Genomic DNA, 24,452 nt, shown 5'->3' with positions numbered 1-24,452 from the left:
CTTTTTTCCTCGGCTTCCTTCCTTACCATCAGCTTATCTTCTATGTCGCTCACTCTTTCTTCCACAACATTACCCCTAGCATTTAGGACATGCAGTTTGGATTGCATATCATTTAATCTATTTTTAAGTTTGGCCTGATTAGATCTAAATTCTACAGTAACAAAGTCTCTAGAGTCCTTTATGCTTTTTTCCAGACCCACTAGTAACTATATAATTTGCTTCTGAATTGGCTTCTGACATCAAATTGAAATCCATATTGTAAGTCTGTGTCAGAGAGTACTGTTTCTGATCTTTCTTCTGTGGTAAATTTCCCCTCTGCTCATTTTGTCATTTTGATTCAAGCTGAATCAAAAATATCAACCACGACCTAAGTAAATTCCACCCTAGATGATTCTGATGAGGTCAGAGACCAGACAATGAAAAAGAAGAGCAGAACAAAATAAAACAAAAGGACCACTAAATTGAAAAATGAATTTAAAATAAAGTAGTAAATATTAAAAGGCCAAAAACTCCAAAGGAGAAGAAAAAAGAAAAAAAATTAAAGAAAAGTGGAAAAAAGAAAGAAAAGAAAAAAAGGGGAGGCTAGCGGATAGTGATGATGAAGAATGGTAGTGGAGAGAGAATGTAGTCTAAGTGAATGGTCCTAGACGGTGATTCGCTTGGTTGTGAGTGTATTCTGTTCTGCATTTTAGAAGATGCTCAAGTCCAAATTTACATAAACCAGCAAGAGAACCCCAACATTGACCACCAAAACATAAACAAGATAGAAGAGGGGGCATAATGTGAATGAAGAGAGAATATAATCTCACAGAATGAAGCAGCATGGTGTTCCACTTGGTTCTGGGTGCATGCTGGTCATGTTTAGAAAGTATTAACTTCTGCCATTGTAGAACAAAATGAGGCAGAGAAAACAAAACACAAAACAAAAACCTATATCTCCCAAAATTAAATTGAATATGTTGAAGGGAAACCAGAAGTGAAAAAATATATCTAAAACATGTAATTATAGAAATATGAAAGTCAAAAAGAAATAAACTTAAAAATGAAGAGCTGGTAAAATATTGTAGTTAATGTGGGAAAAGAGAAAAAATATTGGAAATTATTAGTCTGATATAAAAGGGAGTTCTATCGATGGGCACCGAGGCTCCTTCCACAGTTTGGCTATTGTGGACATGGCTGCTAGAAACATCGGGGTGCAGGTGCCCCGGCGTTTCATTGCATCTGAATCTTCGGGGTAAATCCCTAACAGTGCCCATCGAAAGATGAATGGATAAAGAAGATGTGGTTTATGTATACAATGGAATATTACTCAGCCATTAGAAATGACAAATACCCACCATTTGCTTCAACGTGGATGGAACTGGAGGGTATTATGCTGAGTGAAGTAAGTCAATCGGAGAAGGACAAACAGTGTATGTTCTCACTCATTTGGGGAATATGAATAATAGTGAAGGGGAATATAAGGGAAGGGAGAAGAAATGTGTGGGAGATATCAGAAAGGGACACAGAACATAAAGACTCCTAACTCTGGGAAACGAACTAGGGGTGGTGGAAGGGGAGGAGGGCGGGGGGTGGGGGTGAATGGGTGACGGGCACGGAGGGGGACACTTGACGGGATGAGCACTGGGTGTTATTCTGTATGTTGGTAAATTGAACACCAATAAAAATTAATTTATAAAAAAAAAAGGGAGTTCTAATAGGAATAGAAAAAAGGGGGGTACCCTCTAGTTCTATATACTATATTCCCTCGATTTTCCCTTGGTCCTGGAGCTTTCCAGCACTGCTTGGTCAGGAACTTACTTTTCCACTGCTCTTGCAGCTGGTCTTCTGGGAGAGGGTCTTCTATGTTGATTCTCGGGTGTGCACATGGGAGAGATGCCCCGCCCCCTGCCAGTTGCTGGGCTCAGTGGGAGCTTTTACCCCGTGAGGCCTGTGTACCCTGGTGGCTGGCCTCTCCCAGACACAGGGTGACACAAGGAGGAACAACACCACTGGTGGTGGCCAGGTCTCCAGCTCTGGAGTCAGCTCCCCCAGTAACCATTCACAGCTCCCAGTCTTCACTGACCTAGATGTTCCCGGGGCAGGTACAGGTGCACCAATCTGCACACCTTGCAGAGTGCCCAGCAGCAGGAGAGTCCTCACTGTCCTGTGCTTTCCTCACTTCCATCTGTCCCAGGGGAGCACAGGATTGTGGGATGTGTCTGTTCAGAGCCCTGGGCGAGGCTCCCTCCATCCGGAGCCCCCGTCTGACAGACTGGCTTCTTCCCAAGGCCCTGTCGGCTGCACGCTCCAGCCCTTTACCGAGATTGGACAGCAGTTTATGGTGCGCTTTCCCCCGGGGAACCCCTTCTCTTATACTGACTCCAGGAATCTGGAGGCTTCACTGCCCCTCCTGCAATTCTGCCCAATTTCCCTGCTAAGCACTTTTCCATCTGGGAAGGATCTGGTGTGGGTTTTTAAAGTTCCCGCTTCTCTGGGGCTGAGCTTTCCTGTCCTGGAGGCTCCCGCTGCCCAGCCTTAGCCGGACTCCTGGCAGGGCCCCTCTCCCACTCGCTTATTTTTTATTTACTTATTTTTTTCCACCTTCCTACCTTCTTAGAAGTGAAAACTCTTCTCTCTGTAGCATCCAGCTGTTCACTCCTTAAATCTCAGGTTGAATTCGTAGGTATTCAGGATGTTTTGAAAGTTATCTAGGGGAGTTGGTGGGACCAGGTGAGGTGAAGACTCCTACTCTTCTGCCATGTTGCCCCATCTCCTGAGATTCCTAAATACAGAGAACAAACTATTAGTTGTCAGAAGGTAGGTTAGCAGGGGGATGAACAAAATAGAGAGGATTAAGAGGTACAAACTACCAGTTATAAAATAAATAAGTCATGAAAATAAAAAGTACAGCATAGTGAATATAACCAATAATATTGTAATATGTTGTATGTTGACACATGGTGACTATACTTATCATGGTGAGCACTGAGTAATGTATAGAATTATTAAATCAGTATGTTGTACATTTAAGCCTAATAACATTGTATATCAATTATATTTCAACAGTAATAATAAAGAATGCTCATTAATCTACCACACAAAGTATAATAACACAATAAATACATTAGCATCTACCTCAGTCTTCCTCTCCTCTCCAGTCCTTCTGCTAACAGAGGCAACTGCTATAAAATTACATAATCCCAATTTGGGAGCATATTTTCTCTTGATTTAAAAATTCATAAGAGAGTACCAGAAAGATGGCAGAGTAGGAGGACCCTGGGCCAACCCTGTCCCATATTTACAACTAGATATTGCTCACTTCCAAGTCAATAAACTATAGAGAGATCTGAAGGCTAGTAGAACAAACTCCACAACTAAATGTGGAGAAAAGGTCACATTGGAGAGATTGGGATGATCAGAAATGATGGTCAGGAGCTGCCCACAGGAGGGAGGGAGCTGGGCAACTCAGAGAGGAAAGCACCAGGGAACCCACACAGGGAAGATAAATCTCCATAGAAAATGGCCTTGAAAATCAGAGGGCTAAATTCTGTGAGTTTGTATAATCAGAGGGCCTTGGAGTCTAAAGCCTTAAAAGTCAAATAAATCAGCACTGTGTGAGCTTGGAGGACAAGAAGGAAAGTTATAATGAGGTCCCTGCCATTAAAGGGACAACAGCCTGAGGAGAGGCACCATAGAAACAAGAGCTTGCATAGCAGCAGGGAAATCTGTTTACACTGATTTCAGAATGTGTTGAGGGACTTCTCTGGGAACAAAGGAGCTAGCATTTGCCATTTTATTTCCCCTCCCCTCAGAGTAAAGACAAGACCACCTGTAAGAGGTGATGCTACACATATACTTGCTATTTAACCTGCTAGTAGTGTGACCCACCCAGGAGTTCTCCTGAAAACTTGCCCACTCCAAACCTGCTGGCCTTGGACCTGGGCTCAGTGCAATTTTTGTTAATGTTGTGTGCCCTACCCAGCTACTGCCTCTGCCCACCATGCCCTTAGCTGCCACTACATCTGGGGGAATCATCTCTGATTAGTGGCTTTGTGCAAATTTTTCTTGACAAAACATGTGTGCCCTGCCCAGCTACCACACACAGAGAGACATGGAAAGTCCCTGGCTGCCACCCCCTGCCCCCAGTATCCTCTGTTGCCAGTAGTCACCTACCTGTGGGGATCTAGCCTATTTTGCTAACACCACAGACTCTCCACAGAGCACTTCTGCTGTCATGCGCACCCAGAGCTGGCCTGCCTGGATCTCACTAGTATCACAGAGAGCAAGCACAGCACACAACAAGCAGAGTCAGTGTAGATCTCTGATTGAAAAGGAAAAGTGACTCAGACACAATAGCAGAATGCAAGCAACACACATAGGAGACTCTTCTGAAGTGCGAGGTGCTAGTGAACAGGGGACACCACTGCAGTGACTACAGGATCTCATCTTCATAAAGCAACTACTTTCAAAAGCAAAAAATTCAGCTGTCTTTCCCAACACACAGAAACAGACACAGTGAAGTAGACAAAATAAAGTAACAGGGACATATGCTCCAAATAATAGAACAAGATAAAAATCACAGCAGGAGTTCTACATGAAAGAGAAATAATTAATATGCCTACCACATAATTTAAAATAATGATCATAAGGATAAACACTGGACTTCAGAAAAGGGTAGAGAACATCAGTGAGATCATAGGCAAAGATATAAAAAATAATGTATCAAAGATGAAGAACTCAATAAATTGGGCAGCCCAGGTGGCTCAGTGGTTTAGCTGAGCCTTCATCCCAGGGCATGATCCTGGAGACCTAGGATTGAGTCCCATGTTGGGCTTCCTGCATGGAGCCTGCTTCTTCCTCTGCCTGTATCTCTGCCTCTCTCTCTGTGTCTCTCATAAATAAATAAAATCTTAAAAAAAATAAGGTACTCACTTTATTAAAAGAAAAGAACTCAATAAATGAAATAAAAATACAACAGATAGAATAAACATTAGTTTATAGGAAGCAGAGGAATGCACCAGTTGCCTGGAAGACAGAGTAATGGAAGTAAATCAAGCTGAACAGGTAAGAGATAAACAAATGTTACATAATGAGAATAAACTTAGAGAACTCTGTGACTCCAGCAAGCATACTAACATTCCCATTATAGGGATCCCAGAAGGAGTGGGAGAAAGGGGCCAGAAAATATATTAAAAAAAATAATAGCTAAAAACTTCCAAAATCTGGGGAGAGAAACAGAGATTCAGATTCAGGAGGCAAAAGATTCCCCAACAAATCCAACCCAAGAAGGTCCACACTAAGATACATAGTAATTAAAATGATAAAAAGTAAGGAAAAGAAAGAATTTTAAAGTTTACAAGAGGAAAGAAGACAGGTACATACAAGGGAAATCCCTAAGGCTATGAGCAGATTTTCCAGCAGAGATTTTACAGGCCACAAGAGAGTGGCATGATGTATTCAAAATGCTGAAAGAGGGAAATCTGCAGCCAAGAATACTTACCCAGCAAGTCTATTATTCAGAATAGAAGGAGAGATTTTAATATTTTAATATTTTAAATGTGGTAAGGAGAGGAGTAGAGAATGACTTCAAAATTAAGTGACCATCAAGCTTAATATAGACTGCTATATGAAGAAGATGTTACATATAAACTGACTGGTAAACACAAACCAAAAACTAACAGATATGCAAAAAATAAAGAGTAAGGAACCCAAATATACCACCAAAGAAAACCAGAAAACAGTGAAAGACAAGAAAGAATCAGAGAAAAACTATAAAAACAACCATAAAACAAGTAACAAAATGACAATTAACATATCAATAATTACTTTGACTGTAAATGAACCAAGTGCTCCAATCAAAAGACGTAGGAAGACAGAGTAGATTTTAAAAAAGGAAAGAAAGAAAAGAAAGAAAGAAGCACCTATATGCTGCCTACTAGAGACTCACTTCAGACCTAAAGACACCTGCACATTGAAAACGAGAAGAAGGAGAAATATTTATCATGCAAAAGGGTGCCAAAAGAGCTGGAGTAGCCATCTTACATCAAATGAAATGCACTTTTTTAAATAATAAATTTATTTTTTATTGGTGTTCAATTTGCCAACATACATAATAACACCCCGTGCTCATCCTGTCAAGTGCTCCCCTCAGTACCCGCCACCCAGTCACCCCCATCCCCCGCCCTCCTCCCCTTCCACCACCCCTAGTTCGTTTCCCAGAGTTAGGAGTCTTTGTGTTCTATCCCCATTTCTGATATTTCCAACCCATTTCTTCTCCCTTCCCCTCTATTCCCTTTCACTATTATTTATATTCCCCAAATGAATGAGAACATATAATGTTTGTCCTTCTCCGATTGACTTATTTCACTCAGCATAATACCCTCCAGTTCCATCCACGTCGAAGCAAATGGTGGGTATTTGTCGTTCCTAATGGCTGAATAATATTCCATTGTATACATAGACCACATCTTCTTTATCCATTCATCTTTTGATGGACACCGAGGCTCTTTCCATAGTTTGGTTATTGTGGACATTGCTGCTAGAAACATCGGGGTGCAGGTGTCCCGGCGTTTCATTGCATCTGTATCTTTGGGGTAAATCCCCAACAGTGCAATTGCTGGGTTGTAGGGCAGGTCTATTTTTAACTCTTTGAGGAACCTCCACACAGTTTTCCAGAGTGGCTGCACCATTTCACATTCCCACCAGCAGTGTAAGAGGGTTCCCTTTTCTCACATCCTCTCCAAAATTTGTGGTTTCCTGTCTTGTTAGTTTTCCCCATTCTCACTGGTGTGAGGTGGTATCTCATTGTGGTTTTGATTTGTTTTTCCCTGATGGCAAGCAGAGCAACAATAAACGGTGCTGGGAAAATTGGACATCCACATGCAGAAGAATGAAACTAGTCAACAAAACTAAAAGACAACCTACAGAATGGGAGAAGATATTTGCAAAGGACGTATGAGATAAAGGACTAGTTTTCAAGATCTATAAAGAACTTATTAAACTCAACAGCAAAGGAACAAATAATCCAATCATGAAATGGGCAAAAGACATGAACAGAAATCTCACAGAGGAAAACATAGACATGGCCAACACGCACATGAGAAAATGCTCTGAAACACACTTTAAAACAAAGTCTGCAGGGCAGCCCCAATGGCTGAACGGTTTAGCGCCGCCTTCAGCCCAGGGTGTGATCCTGGAGATCCGGGATTGAGTCCCACATCAGGTGGAGCCTGCTTCTCCCTTTGCCTGTGTCTCTGCCTCTCTCTCTCTCTCTCTGTGTGTGTGTCTGTCATGAATAAATAAATAAAATCTTTTAAAAAAAAGTCTGTAAAAAGAGACAAATAAGAACACTGTATAATAAAGGGCCAATTACACTGTTGGTGATACAGCCCACTCTGGAAAACAATGAAAGTTCGTCAAAAAGTTTAGAATAGAACTACTCTATGATCTATGATCCAGCCATTGTACTACTAGGTATTTACCCAAATAATATAAACATACTATATCAAAGGAATGCATGCACCTTGATGTTTACAGCAGCATTATGAACAATAGCCAAATTATGTAAAGAGCTCAAACATCCATCGACTGATGGCTGGATAAAGAAGACATGGTGTATATATAAACAATGGAATATTACTCAGCCACAGAAAAGAATGAAATCTGCCATTTGCAATGACATGGTTGGATCTATGCTAAGTGAAATAAGTAATCAGAGAAAAAAAATTCCCAATGGTTTCATTCATATGTGGAATTTAAGAAACAAAACAAATGAACATGGGGGGGGGGAATAAACAGCAAACCAGGAAACAGATTCTTAACTAAAGAGAAAAAACTTATGGTTACTGGAGGGGAGGTGGGCAGGGGAAAGGTGAAACAGGTGATAGGTATTACAGAGAGCACTTGTGATGAGCATCAGGTGTTGTATGTAAGTGACAAATTACTAAATTCTACCCTTGAAACTAGTATTGCACATTATGTAAACTAGTGGAATTTAAATACAAACTTGAAAAAATAATGACAGGTCAATCAAACAAGAAGATGTAACTGTTGTAAACTTTATACACCGAACATAGCAGCATCAAAATAAATAAATAAAACAGTTTAATAACACATACAAGAAATAATTGATAGTAATGCAATAGTAGTAGGGTATTGTAAACCCCATTTCCATTGACGGAAAGATCATCCAAACAGAAAATATGCAAGAAAAGAATGGCTTTGAATGAAACACTAGACCAGATGGATTTCACAGATATATTCAGAATATTCCATCCTAAAACAGCAGAATACACATTCTTTTCAAGTACACATGGAACATTCTCCATAATAGATCACATTTTTGGGCACAAAATAAGCTTCAACACATTAAAAAGATCAAAGTCATACCATGCTTCTTTTCTGACCACAACACTATGAAATGAGAAATCAAACACAAGAAAAAAATCTGGAAAGACCAAATAACATGCTACCAAAGAATTAATGAGTCAATGAAGAAGTTGAAGAAGAAATCAAAAAGTATATGGAAAGAGATGAAAATGAAAACACAACTGGTCAAAACCTTTGGGATGCAGCAAAAGTGATTCTAAGAGGGAAGTTATTAAAAATACAAGATAGGGATCCCTGGGTGGTGCAGCGGTTTGGCGCCTGCCTTTGGCCCAGGGCGCGATCCTGGAGACCCAGGATCGAATCCCACGTCGGGCTCCCAGTGCATGGAGCCTGCTTCTCCCTCTGCCTGTGTCTCTGCGCCTCTCTCTCTCTCTCTCTCTCTCTCTCTCTGTGACTACCATAAATAAATAAAAAAAATTTAAAAAAAAATACAAGATAACCTCAGGAAGCAAAAAATTTTTCAAATAGAAACCTAGATTTACACATAAAGCAGCTAGAAAAAGAATAACAAGCAAAACCCAAAACCAGCAGAATAAAGGAAATAAAAACATTAGAGCACAAATAAGTAATAATAGAAACTAAATAGAACACAATAGAACATATTAGCAAAACCAAGAACTAGTTCTTCAAAAACCTCAACAAAATTGATAAACGTCTATCAGATGAGAGAGAGAGAGAAGTGATTCAAATAAAGAAATCACAAAGGAGAGAGTAGTAACTACAAACAATCGCAAGAGAATATTATGAAAAACTATATGCCAAAACATTAGATGACCTAGAAGAAATGGATAAATTCCTAGGTATATAACCTACCAAAACTAACAGACCATTACCAGCAAGGAGGCTAAATCAGTAGTCAAAAAAATTCCCAACAAAAGTCCAGGAACAGATGCTTCACAGCAAATTCTACTAAACATGTAAAGAAGAGTTAATATCTATTCTACTCAAACTATTCCAAAAAATATAAGAAAAACTTCCAAATTAATTCTATGAGGCAAATATCACCCAGATACCAAAATCAGATAAAGACACCACAAATAAAGAGAACCACAGGCTTATTTCTGTGATGAACATAGTTGAAAAAATCCTCAACAAAATGCTGGCAAGCAGAATCCTACAATACATTTTTAGAAATCATGGACCACCCTCAAGTGGGTTTTATTCCCAGGATGCAGGGGTGTTTGAATACTGACAAATAAACCAATATGATACATCACATCAATAAGAGAAAGGATAAAAATCATATGGTCATTTCAATAGATACAAAAAAAAAGTATTTGATGACATACAACATCCATTCGTGATAACAAGAATCCTCAACAATGTAAGTTTAGAGGAAATATGTCTCAACATAATGAAGGCCATATATGAAAAATCCACAGGGAACATCATACTCAGTGGGGAAAAAACAGAGAGCTTTCCCTCAGGAATAAGACAGGAATAAGACAAGGATATCCATTTTCACCACTTTCATTCAACATAGTATTGGGAGTCCTGGCCACAGCAATCAATCAAAAGAAATGAAAGGAATCCAAATTGGCAAGGAGGAAGTAAAACGTTCACTCTCTGCAGATGACATGATATTCTATATAGAAAATCCTAAAGACTCCATGAAAAAGCTACTAGAACTCCTAAATGAATTCAGAAAAGTTGCAGGTTACAAAATAAATGTACAGAAATCAATTGCATTTTGATATACTAATAATTTAGCAGCAAAAAGATAAATCAACAATCCTGTTTACAGCTACATGAAAAATAATAAGATACCTAGGAATAATCTTAACCAAAGAGGTCAAAGACCTGTACTCTCAAAATTATAAAGCATTGACAAAAGAGATTGAAGAGGACACAAAAAAATGGAAAGACATTTCATGCTCATGCATTGGAAGAATAAATATTGTTAAAATGTCTATACTACTCAAAGTAATCTACACACAATGCAATAGCTATCAAAAATACAACCAGCATTCTTCACAGAACTAGAACAAACAATCCTAAAATTTCCATGGAAGCACAAAAAAATCATGAATAGACAAAGCAATTTTGAAAAAGATAAGTGAAGCTTCAGGTATCACAATTCCAGACTTAAAGTTATATTACAAAGTTATAGTGATCAAAACGGTATTGGGGAAACTGGACAGCTACATGCTGGTCTTCCTTACACTGCACAAAAAAATAAACTCAAAATATGTTAGTGATATACATGTGTGTGTGTGACCTAAAACATAAAAATCCTAGAAGAGAGCAAAGGCAGTAATTTCTTTGACATTGGCTGTAGCAATATTTTCTAGATACACCTCCTGAGGCATGGGAAACAAAAACAAAAATAAACTCTGGGAGTACATCAACACAAAAAGTGTCTGCACAATGAAGGAAGCAATGAACAAAACTAAAAGCCTACAGATTGGGAGAAGATATTTGTAGATGATATCTGTTAAGGGTTAATATCCAAAATATACAAAGAACTTGTACAACTCAACACCCCAAAAACAAATAATCCAGTCAAAAAATGGGCAGATTACATGAACAGACATCTCTAAAGAAGACATCCAGATGACCAACAGACACACGAAAAGAAGCTTGATATCACTGATCATCAAGGAAATGCAAATCAAAACTGCAGTGAGATATCCCCTTACAACTACCTGTCAGAATGACCAAAATAAAAAAAAAAAAAAAACAATGTGTTGAGGATGTGCAGAGAAAGTAACCTTCTTGCACTGTTGAGAATGAAAACTGATGCAGCCACTGCGGAAAACAGAATGGAAGTTCCTCAAAAAGTTAAAATAGAACTACCCTTGCTTCACTCCACCGATTGCACTACTGGGTATTTACCCCCAAAATACAAAAAAACTAACTCAAAGGGATACATGTACACCTATGTTTATAGCAGCATTACTTATAATAGCCAAATTATGGAAGCAACCCACGTGTCTATCAGTAGATGAACGGATAAAGAAAAGTTGTATGCACGATGGAATAATATTCAGGCATGAAAAAGAGTGAAATCTTGCTACTTACAACACCATGATTGGAGAAAGTAAAATGCTAAGCAAAATAAGTCAGTCAAAGATAAATACCATATGATTTTTCTCATCTGTGGAATTTAATAAACAAACAAGATGAGCAAAAGGGAAAAAGGGAGAGAGAGACAAAGCAAGAAGCGATTGTTAAATGTAGAGAACAAATTGATGTTTATCAGAGGAGAGGTGGGTGTGAGGATGGGTCCTGTAGGTGATAGGAATTAAGGAGTACATTTGTCATGATGAGCCCTGGGTGATGTATAGAATTGTTGAATCTCTATATTGTACACTTGAATTAATATATCACTGTTTGAGGGTTGCCTGTGTGGTCAGTTAGGTGACCAACTGGATTTTAGCTCAGGGTTCTGGGATTGAGCCCCATTGCGTGGCTCTGCACTCAGCAGGCAGTCTACTTGGGGATTCTCTCTCTTCCTCCCCCTCTGTACCTCCCTCCACTCATGCTCTCTCTCTCTCTCTTAAATAAATACATACATATTATATATAATACATAATATTGTATAATATATGTACATATATGGCACTGTTTACTATACTGGAATTTTAAAAAATAAATAAAAATAAAATAAAAAGTAATAGGTTTTCAATACATATATGCCCCTAGACAATATGTTTACTTTTATTTGTTTCTGGGATATATTGAAGTGGAATTATACTACTTATAATCTTCAATGAATGTTTCCTTTTTGTGTATGTGTATATGTTTCATTAAATAATATGTTCTAAGATACACTATGTAGTAAATAGAATTCATTCTTTTTTTTACTGCTACATGATATTCCATTGTTTGAATATGCCATAACTGATGAACATAAGTTGTTCCTAGGGTCTTTTTGCTATTACAAATGATAATAATGCAACAATATTCTTGCACATGTACAAGATTTTCTTTAGGATATATAATTAGACTCATTCACACACATGAATTTATTGAATCATATTGTATGATTCTGTCAGCCATATGGCTCTCCGAAGTGCATTGTACCGATTTACATTGACACTGGAGATATATATCAGATATCAGAGTTCCTATTAGTTCTTCTCATGAACAATGATTGAGGTAATTTTATTTGATGGATATAAGTTTAGAAGTTTTATAAATTCTATCATTATGTATCATTATATCACACATACACATAATAAATATGTATCATAGAATGCATATGCAGGTATATATATATGTATATATATATATTCTATGCCAAAGAATTCATATCACACATGCATTTTTCTGATATTAATATAGCTTTCTTAGCTTTTGTTTGTTTTTGATTAGCATGTCTGGTGTATCTTTCTCGAACCTTTTAAATTTTGTCCTTACATTTCTAGGTCTTCAAAAAACAACGTATAAACTACTTTTACTTTTTTGCCTAGCAAACTTAGTCCATATATGTTTGCTATTATTATTAATATATTTGGACTTACATTTGAATATATTTATTACATCTTACTCTTTTATTTCTTTTATCTCACTTTTTATATGCTCCAATATTTTATCTTTATTAAATAATTTTGACCGTTAAACAATTTCTTTTGTAGTTAACCCTAATTATATGATGCATATATACCTTAAAAAGCTAAAGTTATTCAGTATTTTATGACCTCAAACAATAAACAGACTCTAGAATCTTGCTACCTTAAGTATGAACTATGGACCACCACCAGTGAATTTACCTGGGGACTTATTTAAAATGCACATTCTCAAAACCTACTCTAGAGCAACTGTTGTAGCCTTCTGCATAAAAAGGATAGATCCTACCAAAACTTTGGTTCAGATGCCAAGTACAATGAGCACACACACCACTTATACACATACACAAAAAGGAAAAAGACCTATTACTCACATAATGAGCTGTGAGCACTGTATAAGGTGTGATCTAGACATGAAAATGGCTACAAAAAGACAAGAAAGGACATTGGCTTGGAATTTTTATAATGGGGTGGCTACAACAATTGGCACTGTGAGCAGGATGTCTATACTACAAGTAAACACCATTGGGGGTCTTTTTTTTCTTACTCTGGCTTGTTAATTAAATCTTCTGACTACACATGAGCTTTTGCCTTAAGCCATATGACCAAATTTGTCCTACATTTACTTGAGTGCACCCAAGCCTCTGTTATAGATTTAACTAACTTAATCAGAAGTTATAATTGGCATTTAGGCTTAGGTATATGTCCTGGGGCCCTCATTAAAATGGCTCTGGTTCCTGTATTTTGACCCACTCCTATCTGTGTATTTCAGATTGAACTGTGTCTTGATTCCAGCATAAGCCATGTCTGATATAAGACTCAGGGGAATGACTTGCTCTGGGACCATTGATTGAATGCCTCAACCAGGGGTTAGCTCCAATCTGTGAAGTACTCAGGGAAAATGCCGATGCCGTATACAATATACTGGCCCATTGCATAGTTGCTCATAGGGAAGAGCAGTTACTATGTAGCACGCTGAGATCTCATGCCTAAAAGCAGATGGGTCGCCATGATCCTACAAAAATACCTTTTCTGCTGCTACTGCTTATGCCTCTGTTACCCAAAAAGATCCAGACCCTCAGAGTTATATGGAAAATGCTTATGCCTGTCACCTAGTGCATAGCCAAGGACTAATTCAACCATTTGCCATAAGAGATGTCCCTAACACTGATGGTATAAATGTGTGTGAGGAAAATAAGAATCCCCAAGCCCAAAATAAGCCATTAGCCAAAAAATAAGAAAGAAGAAAAGAAAAAAAGGAATAAAGAATGGAGGAAAGGAGGGAAGTTGGAAGGAATAAAAGAAAGGAAAAAAAGAAAGAAAAAGAAGTAAGGAAACCTGGGTACTGGGAAAGGAGGTAGATGACAACAACAAAAAAACTGAAACACATGCACAATTTGACCCAAAGACTAAAAGAATTTATACAATGAAAAGATAATACAACATGGGTTCTAAATTAACTTCAATTTCTGTTAACATTTACCAATTGGCAAACGTTCATGGTTTTAATTAATGCTGTGACCCAAATTACATTTATATCTGGTGTTTCCACTAAATTTAAACAAGGTATCCCCTATAATCTTAAGAGAGTTACTGAGAAGACCAAAAAAAATGCCCATTTTAATCATTAAAACTATTGCCTAGTCTAAATTTCCCAGGCATATAGTACCCATTGCCTTAAAATATCCTATAGTAGGCCTAATGATTAATAAATTAAAAATGAATAATGAATAATAAATTGAAATTAAATTCAATCTTTGACCCTTACAAATGAGGTTGACAAAAATGGGACCCCATGAACCATCCCTCCCTAGTTAAAATAGTTAGTAATGCCTAATTAAATTAAACAGAGCCTTCAAGAGTTAAAACCTATTATATAAGACTTCTTTGGAGAAGATGTAATTATCTCCACTGATTCTCCATTTAACAGCCTTATTTGGCCTTTTCTTGAACTTGGAAACAATGAATGGTGCTTCACAATGTTTTAGCACAACTTCAGTGATGTGGTCCCACCCATTAATGCCCTTATAACCAATATAATTGAAGTTATTGATTCCATCTAAGCAGCCATTGGCACATATTTTGCTCTCATAGATTTGGCTAATATGTTCTGTTCAGTGTCTGTTTCTTGTTTTTTTTGGTATATTTTTTATTGGAGTTTGATTTGTCAACATATAGTATAACACCCAGTGCTCATCCCGTCAAGTGCCCCCCTCAGTGCCCGTCACCCAGTAACTCCCTCCCCCTCCCCCTCCCATTCCATTACCCCTTGTTCAAGGGTTTGTCACCCTCTCTGATATTTCCCACTCATATTCTCTCCTTTCCTCTTTAATCCCTTTCACTATTTTTTATATTCCCTGAATGAATGAAACCATATAATGTTTGTCCTTCTCCAATTGACTTACTTCACTCAGCATAATACCCTCCAGTTCTATCAGTGTCTGTTTAAACAGCTACTGTTCGCTTTCACCTTCAAAGGAATGCAATATGCCTTTTATGGACTGAACAATGTCCCTCCAAAATTCATCTATTGAGGCCTTACACCTCGCTACTTAGCATTCGACTATAATTTGGAGATAAGGCCTATAAAGAGGTAATTAAGGGGGGAAAAAGAGTCATGTAGGTGTCCCTAACCCAATACAACCAGTGTTCTTACAAGAAGAGATTAGGGCACAGACAATATACAGAGGATTGACAATGTGAGGACACAGCAAAGAGGCAGCTATCTGCAAGCCAAGGAGAGAACCCTTGAAGAAACCAAAACTGCTGACACCTTAACCTTGGAATTTTAGCCTTCAGAAATGTGAGAAAATACATTCCTATTGTTTAAGTCAGCCAGTCTGTGATATTCTGTTATGGTAGCCTAGAAACTAGAAACGTATATACACCTTTACTCAACTTTCCAATAACCTTACCATTATACACATTCTTTGTAGGTAAGATCTTAATGGCATGTAACTTTCTCTTGAAACACAGATATGAAATCACACTAATTCCATCCCCCTCCAAAGATATATATTTGACACACTCATTAAGATATACAAATGCTTACAAAATAGCTCAGAAAAAGGGGACAGGTCATTGTCCCACACATAGTGCAAGGTCTTGCCATTTCACTTAAGTTTCCAAAAAGTAATTAGTAAACTGAGAGAAGCTCCAACCTAGGCACTGTCAATTAACAGCTATTTACCTTCTTAGTAACCATAATAGTACACAAGATCAACATGTTTTAGGTCTTTTTGGGTTTTGAAGGCAACACATTCTTTATTTATGAACATTTATTTAAGCTGCAAATTTACTCATCTGGAATGAGACCCCTTCAACAAAAGACTCCAGAATTTGTTCATCTGGAATGAGACCCCTTCCACAAAAGACTCCGGAATTTGTTCAAATTGCAATACATAAGACTCCTTCTTTGTAAAAGCTTTAGAAACTTCCTTTCATGCCTCCTAGACACTCTGGCCCTTCATAATGGCCTTAAGTTGCCCATGGGATTCTGGTGCAAGAGATTATCTTCCTCAGCTACATCTCATATATCATTAAAATGGCAACTGCTGGCCACATGCTGGTCTCTCCTTAAAATAGAGGCTCTCACAGGCCCTAGACCCATGACCCCCTCCCCCCATAGCCAGTTTCCTTGGTTATGAAAGCAGCACTCTACAAATTCTACATGGCCACTGAGGCAGCCTTGCTATAGGATGGATCCAAACTGGAGTCCCATGGCATATCCCACTTGTGAGAAGAGGTGGCCTCCTCAAACTCAATCTCTTGTCATGGTACTAGAGAAGGTCATTTGACCTACTTAGGAAGCTCTTTGGTCTTAACCAAGTGAATAGCAAAGGGATTTCATCTGTATTGTATATATAATTATGTAGAGTTCAATGGAGAATTATTGCTTTCATCCCTTAGCTGGGATGTCAGCATAACTGGTCAAACATTTCTTGGCACCAACGTTTCCTTTTTATGTGAGCGCACATATTTCATGAAATTATTTTCAGCCATCATCTCTGCATATACACTTGTAACAACATGAGTTTGAGCTGCACAGATCTATTTGTATCTGGATTTTTAAATAAATATAGTAGAATACAGTAAATGTATTTCTCTTGTAATTTTAACAATGATTTCTCTAGCAGTAAGCTATTGTTACAACAATACAATATACAATGCATATAACATATAAAATATGTGCTAATTGAGTATGTTATCAGTAAGGCTTCTAGTCAACAGTAGGCTATCTAGCAGGTAAGTTTTTGGGGAAATCAAAAGTTACATGTAGAATTTTGACTCCACATGGGTTGGCACTCTTAGCCCCCATGTTTTTCAGGAGTCCACTATATTGTCTTTCTTCCATTTTCTCTTTTCTCATTTTCTGGCATTCCTTCAACTTGTTGCACCTTATTCTGTCCTCCATATTTCTAAAACTTTCTTTTATATTAGAATTTCTGTGTGTTTCTCTGTATTATATTCTGGATAATTTATTTCAGTTAAATCACTAATTATCCCTTCAATCATGTCTGATCTGCTGTTTCATCTATACCCTGAATTTTAAAAATTTTAACAGCTGTATTATTTTTTCTCATTTATTTTATTTTTAAAGGTTTTTATTTAAATTCCAGTTAGTTTACATGCAGTACAGCTTCATGCGTACAATATACCTAAAATTTATATTTGATTTCTTATTCAAATCTTCCTGGTCATTTTTCAAATCTCTCTCTGCTTTTGTGTTTTTTACCCTTTTAAATGCATATTTAAATACTTCATTATACTTACGGTGTATTCTGCTTGATAATTTCAGTATCCCACATCTTTGGGGAAATCTTTATGGTTTTTGCTAAATTTCAGTCATTAAGTCTTCCTTTTTTAGTGTTTTTGTTGGTCTTGATTGTGAGCTAAATTTACTTGCGTGTTATCTACCAAATTCCCACAGTCTAAATAGAAGTTGTTATCTCTCAGAGAGGATTTACATCAGTTTCTACTAAGAACCAAGGTTTGCTGTCAATATGGAATCACTTGAGTTCATGTTAGATTCTAATGAGTGAATATGAGATTTTCTATCTTACAATTGACAGACAATTTAACCTCCTATTACTTCACTAATAATAGCATTTTCTTTTGAGGCAACTTCTTTTTTTCCAGTTTGTTCTCCAATTATTGCTCACTGCTCCTACTTCATTTATTTAAATAGTTTATTTATTTATTTAATAATACATTTATTTAAATAGTTATTTATTTAGGAAATGATTCTTTGAGATTTTCATTAACTCCCTTGAATCAAGCAATGCATTAGAAAATTATGTTTTATGGAGGATCTAGTTGATTTGTAGCAGAAGGGCTTTCAGAATGTACCTTTCTCCTAGAAACAGATGTTTAATGATTAGAATTTCAGGCCCTTTCAGTGGAGAGGATTTCAGGCACAGAGGTAAGATGTACCTACTAACTAGCACCCTAGAAACAATTGCCTCATCAAATGACATATCATAGGGGTAGCTCTTCTCTAACATTTAAGCCGAAATAGGGCACTCATTACATAGGCCCCCCAGATTCCATTCTTTGCATTTTCTATTACATTTTTATGAAAAAGCATTGCTTTTGGGCAGCCCAGGTGGCTCAGTGGTTTAGCGCCACCTTCAGCCCAGAGCATGATCCTGGAGATCCAGGATCTGGTCTCATGTCGGGCTCCCTGCATGGAGCCTGCTTCTCTCTCTGCCTGTGTCTCTGCCTCTCTCTCTCTCTCTCTGTCTCTCATGAATAAATAAATAAAGTCTTTTTAAAAAGAAATAGCATTAATTTTCTTTTTTATGTGATTGGCTATCTCTCTTGTTTTATTTCATACTTCATTTTGCTTTTTCTTTAATTTTTTAGAGCATTTAGTACTATTTTTCATAATGCATTGGTATGCTAGTAATAATTAGTAAAAGATACTTTCCTCAGGTTGTGTTTCGTGCTGATAAACCAAAAACCATTTTAAACTCTTTGCCTGGTCTTATCAATCTGGAAATTTGATGTATATCTTGAATAAAAAAGTTAGTTTTGATTCAGATTTTAGTAATTACTGAATTTTCATTTGACAACCCATCTTTTCTGAGCTACAATTTCTAACTAGTATAATTACTGTACTGAATTTAGAATAGCTGTGTGCTACCTTGGTTGTTTAGCATATAACTAATAGGTTACAATTGTAACAGCAAAACACTTCCAGAAAGCAAAATTAGTTTAGTAGCAATTACTTTCAGAGAGCCATTCCAAAGAAAGCTAAGGAATAACTTTGAGTTGTATATAAAATGGAAAAGTTTCAAAACAAAATGTTTCTAAATATCTTGTAGAAAAGTGATATCATATCTATGATTTTCTCATTTCATCATTCTTTAGCTACAGAGATTAAAAAACTGTATTAAAATTTTACATGAAAAGATAATAAAATGTTAAGCAGCTCACAAAAAAATGTCAAGGTGACCCTCATATGTTAGTAAACTCTTAAAATATAGTTTTTCACCTCTTAAAGGGAAAATTCAACTTCCACATTACCTATTGCAACTTTTGAGGAGGAGTGAAACAAGATGAAAAACGTTTTTAATGTGATTAAAATTACCAAAAACTATTTCTTACAGACTCCTGTAATAATTAAAACCCTATGGTGTAGCTGTTTTTCTCCCAGCAGTGGTTTTCTGTCTTTGATTCTTTAAAGATTTTATTTACTTATCCTTGAGAGACACAGAGAGAGACAGATGTATAGGCAGAGGGAAAAGTAGGTTCCCTGGGGGAAGCCTGATGTGGGAATGGATCCCAGGACCCCAGGATCATGACCTGAACCAAAGGCAGATGCTCAAAAAATGAGCAACCCAGGTGCCCCGCCTTTGAATTTTATCTTCAATAAAATAAATGAATATTTTATGAATTTGTTTTAATGAAAGACCCACTTCTTGCCATAGTGATGTAATAGATAGTGGACTCACCCTCCTGCTGTACACAACTCCAAAATAGTGCAGGGTTGTGATTTGTGAGAAAAAAGAGGCACATGGGAGCACCACATTTGCCCAGGCATTCTCTATGAAGGCATATTCACAGTATGGTATTGGGAAGTTAAGCCAGTGCAGTTTCTGAGCTGAGAAGTAAGAAGCAGTTGGAATTAATGAGGTCTATTAATTTGCTCACAAATCGGTAATTTTGGCAGAACTCAGTAGAAATACCTAACTTCAACCCCACTGAGTCATTTAGGAGAGCTCCAAAGCTATACACTGGAATCATCTGAAGTTTTTTGTTCACTTACATGCCTGGTTGTTTACACAAAAGACTCAGACTGATGGAGGTTGCGACAGCTGGAGTACCTTGGGCATCTCCATCTCTATGGCCTCTTTCTATAGTCTCTCTAGCCAGAAACTTTAGGGTAGCCAGACTCTTCATATGTCAATTCAGAACTCCCAAGACCTGTGTCTCAAGAAAGGGAAATGGCAGAAGCTGAATTACCTATTCTAACCCAGCTTTAGAAGTCATTCTGCTTCTCATCCAACACATTAGAAGTGAGTCACAAAGACTTCCCAAGTTCAAGGAGAGGGAAATCAGACTCTTTTGTAGGAAGAATGTCAAAGCATTTGCAGACATGTTTTAAAATTAACTCAAAATCAAGAAGCACATGAAATTAGCCTTAGATAGAGACAGAAATCAAGTTTCATGCAGAAGAGATGAGTTGATAGATTGAAGTAGGGAGAGGAAGCAGTAAGATATGGTGGTTCTCAGAAATAAATAATTGCCAGAATATAAAATTATACAGAATGCACAGTGTAGATCAAATTTCATACTGACAGATTTAAAAAGGGATAGATTTAGTCAGAACTTCATGAAGAGCAGGGCTTTTGGGTTTTCTTTAAGAAGGAATTATGCCCAGCATCTTAAGGAAGAATTAGAAAGATGAATAAGAACATTGAATTGGGCCTTAGTGTAGCTGGAATGGTTGGGGGGGGGGGGGAGAGTCCAGATAGGCAGAGTGTAGTGAGAAATTAAAGCTAAAGATATATAAAAGGAAATATTTGACGGAAGAAAGACAAAGTGTTTTTTTTTAATAAGCAAGCTTTTATAGTTATCACACTCAAATTCATTAAACATATAAACAATTATAGATTCTATCAGAAATCAGTTGTTACTTATGGGAAATATAAAGCCTTTCTGTAGGCTACAATAACAATATACCAATATATGATAAATATGCTATGATTTTGGCATAGCTATTAACTTATAAGATTTGCTACCTCTTTTTCAAATTATACTATAATTACATAAGTAATAGATTTTACCCTAAATGTAAGAGATCATAAACCAACATGTAAAAGATTAGGGGTTGAATAGATTTCTGAAGGCATAGTTTGAAGTAAGATTTAAATTTGTTTTTAATAATAACAAATTTATTTTTTATTGGTGTCCAATTTGCCAACATACAGAATAACACCCAGTGCTCATTCTGTCAAGTGCCCACCTCAGTGCCCGTCACCCATTCACCCCCACCCCCCGCCCTCCTCCCCTTCCACCACCCCTAGTTCGTTTCCCAGAGTTAGGAGTCTTTATGTTCTGTCTCCCTTTCTGATATTTCCTACCCATTTCTTCTCCTTTCCCTTCTATTTCCTTTCTAAATAGTTTATAAATAAACTATTATTTATATTCCCCAAATGAATGGGAACATACACTGTTTGTCCTTCTCCGATTGACTCATTTCACTCAGCATAATACCCTCCAGTTCCATCCACGTCGAAGCAAATGGTGGGTATTTGTCATTTCTAATGGCTGAGTAATATTCCATTGTATACATAAACCACATCTTCTTTATCCATTCATCTTTCCATGGACACCGAGGCTCCTTCCACGGTTTGGCTATTGTGGACATTGCTGCTAGAAACATCGGGGTGCAGGTGTCCCGGCATTTCATTGCATCTATATCTTTGGGGTAAATCCCTAACAGTGCAATTGCTGGGTCGTAGGGCAGGTCTATTTTTAACTCTTTGAGGAACCTCAAATTGGCAAAGAAGAAGTCAAACTCTCCCTCTTCGCCGATGACATGATACTCTACATAGAAAACCCAAAAGCCTCCACCCCAAGATTGCTAGAACTCATATAGCAATTTGGCAGCATGGCAGGATACAAAATCAATGCCCAGAAATCAATGGCATTCCTATACACTAACAATGAGACTGAAGAAAGAGAAATTAAGGAGTCAATCCCATTGACAATTGCACCCAAAAGCATAAGACACCTAGGAATAAACCTAACCAAAGACGTAAAGGATCTATACCCTAAAAACTATAGAACACTTCTGAAAGAAATTGAGGAAGACACAAAGAGATGGAAAAATATTCCATGCTCATGGATTGGCAGAATTAATATTGTGAAAATGTCAGTGTTACCCAGAGAAATTTACACTTTTAATGCAATCCCTATCAAAATACCATGGACTTTCTTCAGAGACTTAGAACAAATTATTTTAAGATTTGTGTGGAATCAGAAAAGACCCCGAATAGCCAGGGGAATTTTAAAAAAGAAAACCATATCTGGGGGCATCACAATGCCAGATTTCAGGTTGTACTACAAAGCTGTGGTCATCAAGACAGTGTGGTACTGGCACAAAAACAGACACATAGATCAATGGAATAGAATAGAGAACCCAGAAGTGGACCCTGAACTTTATGGTCAACTAAAATTCGATAAAGGAGGAAAGACTATCCACTGGAAGAAAGACAGTCTCTTCAATAAATGGTGCTGGGAAAATTGGACATCCACATGCAGAAGAATGAAACTAGACCACTCTCTTACACCATACACAAAGAGAAACTCAAAATGGATGAAAGATCTAAATGTGAGACAAGATTCCATCAAAATCCTAGAGGAGAGCACAGGCAACACCCTTTTTGAACTTGGCCACAGTAACTTCTTGCAAGATACATCCACAAAGGCAAAAGAAACAAAAGCAAAAATGAACTATTGGGACTTCATCAAGATAAGAAGCTTTTACACAGCAAAGGATACAGTCAACAAAACTAAAAGACAACCTACAGAATGGGAGAAGATATTTGCAAATGACGTATCAGATAAAGGGCTAGTTTCCAAGATCTATAAAGAACTTTTTAAACTCAACAGCAAAGAAACAAACAATCCAATCCTGAAATGGGCAAAAGACATGAAGAGAAATCTCACAGAGGAAGACGTAGACATGGCCAACATGCACATGAGAAAATGCTCTGCGTCACTTGCCATCAGGGAAATACAAATCAAAACCACAATGAGATACCACGTCACACCAGTGAGAATGGGGAAAATTAACAAGGCAGGAAACCACAAATGTTGCAGAGGATGCGGAGAAAAGGGAACCCTCTTACACTGTTGGTGGGAATGTGAAATGGTGCAGCCACTCTAAATTTTATTATATGTTTATTATAGATCTAATACTCTCAAATATAATTTAATATGAGGTTTGTGGAAAGATTTTTTTTGCTGTTGTATGTAGAAAAATTTTTTTCAATTACTTGTTCTGGTTAGATATGAATTTCAAAACATTAGGAATTGTGCAAAGCAATTTACATATATTATTTCTAGTCCACACAATAATCATTCAACTAAGTATTGATTTTAACCCAATTTTTTACAATTCCTATTTTCTTGAATCTTGTGGAGATTAGCTGTCTACTAAGATTGTACAGTTTGTGTCAGGACAAAAACTTGAACACAGCTCTGGCTCCTAATGATGCATTTCATCACACTAAGGATCCAATCAACATATGGAGTTAAGGATAAATTTAAAACCATATCTAATTAAAGACTTCTGGAAAGATGACAGGGTAGGAGGATCTTGAGCTCACCTCATCCCACAAATATACTGAGATAATAGCTACATCAGGGCAACTAACTCTGAAAACAACCCAAATACTGGCAAAATAGGCATCCCACATTTAATTGGAGGAAGAAGGCCATGCTGAAAAGTATAAGAGGGGCAGAGACATGGTTGAGAACTAAATAACCAGCGAAACTAACCAAAAGCAGGCAGGATACCACAAGCATGGAGAAGGAAAAAGGATCAGACTCACACTAGTCATCTCAGGCAGAGAGGACCTGCACTGAGAGGATGAGTTCCCCTAACATTGACTTTATTTTTTTAAATTTTTGTTTATTTATTCATGAGAGACACTGAGAGAGGCAGAGACACAGGCAGAGGGAGAAATAGGCTCCCTGTGGGGAGTCCAATGCAAGACTCCATCCCAGAACTCTGGGATCATGACCTGAGCCAAAGGCAGACACTCAACTGCTTAGCCACCCAGGTGCCCCTAACATTTGACTTTAAAAAGTGGTGGGAGTTAACTTCCAGAGTGTTTACAATCAGTGAGACCTAATCCCAAGTGCTTTAAAAATCAGTAGGCTTAACTCTGGGAGAAGCAGAGGGCAAGAGATAAATGATTCCCTGCCCTTAAAGAACCAATGTAATAACTAACTTCATCAAGATAAGTATAGAAGCAGCAGTTTGAAAAGTGTCAGAGGTATACATAAAGGAAATTTATTAATTAATCTCAGAAAGTGTGCTGGAGGCGGAGGGAT

Source organism: Nyctereutes procyonoides, unplaced genomic scaffold, assembly GCF_905146905.1.
Source record: "Nyctereutes procyonoides isolate TBG_1078 unplaced genomic scaffold, NYPRO_anot_genome, whole genome shotgun sequence".
NCBI classification, from domain to species: Eukaryota; Metazoa; Chordata; class Mammalia; order Carnivora; family Canidae; genus Nyctereutes; species Nyctereutes procyonoides.
Note: the sequence above shows the minus strand (reverse complement) of the source record.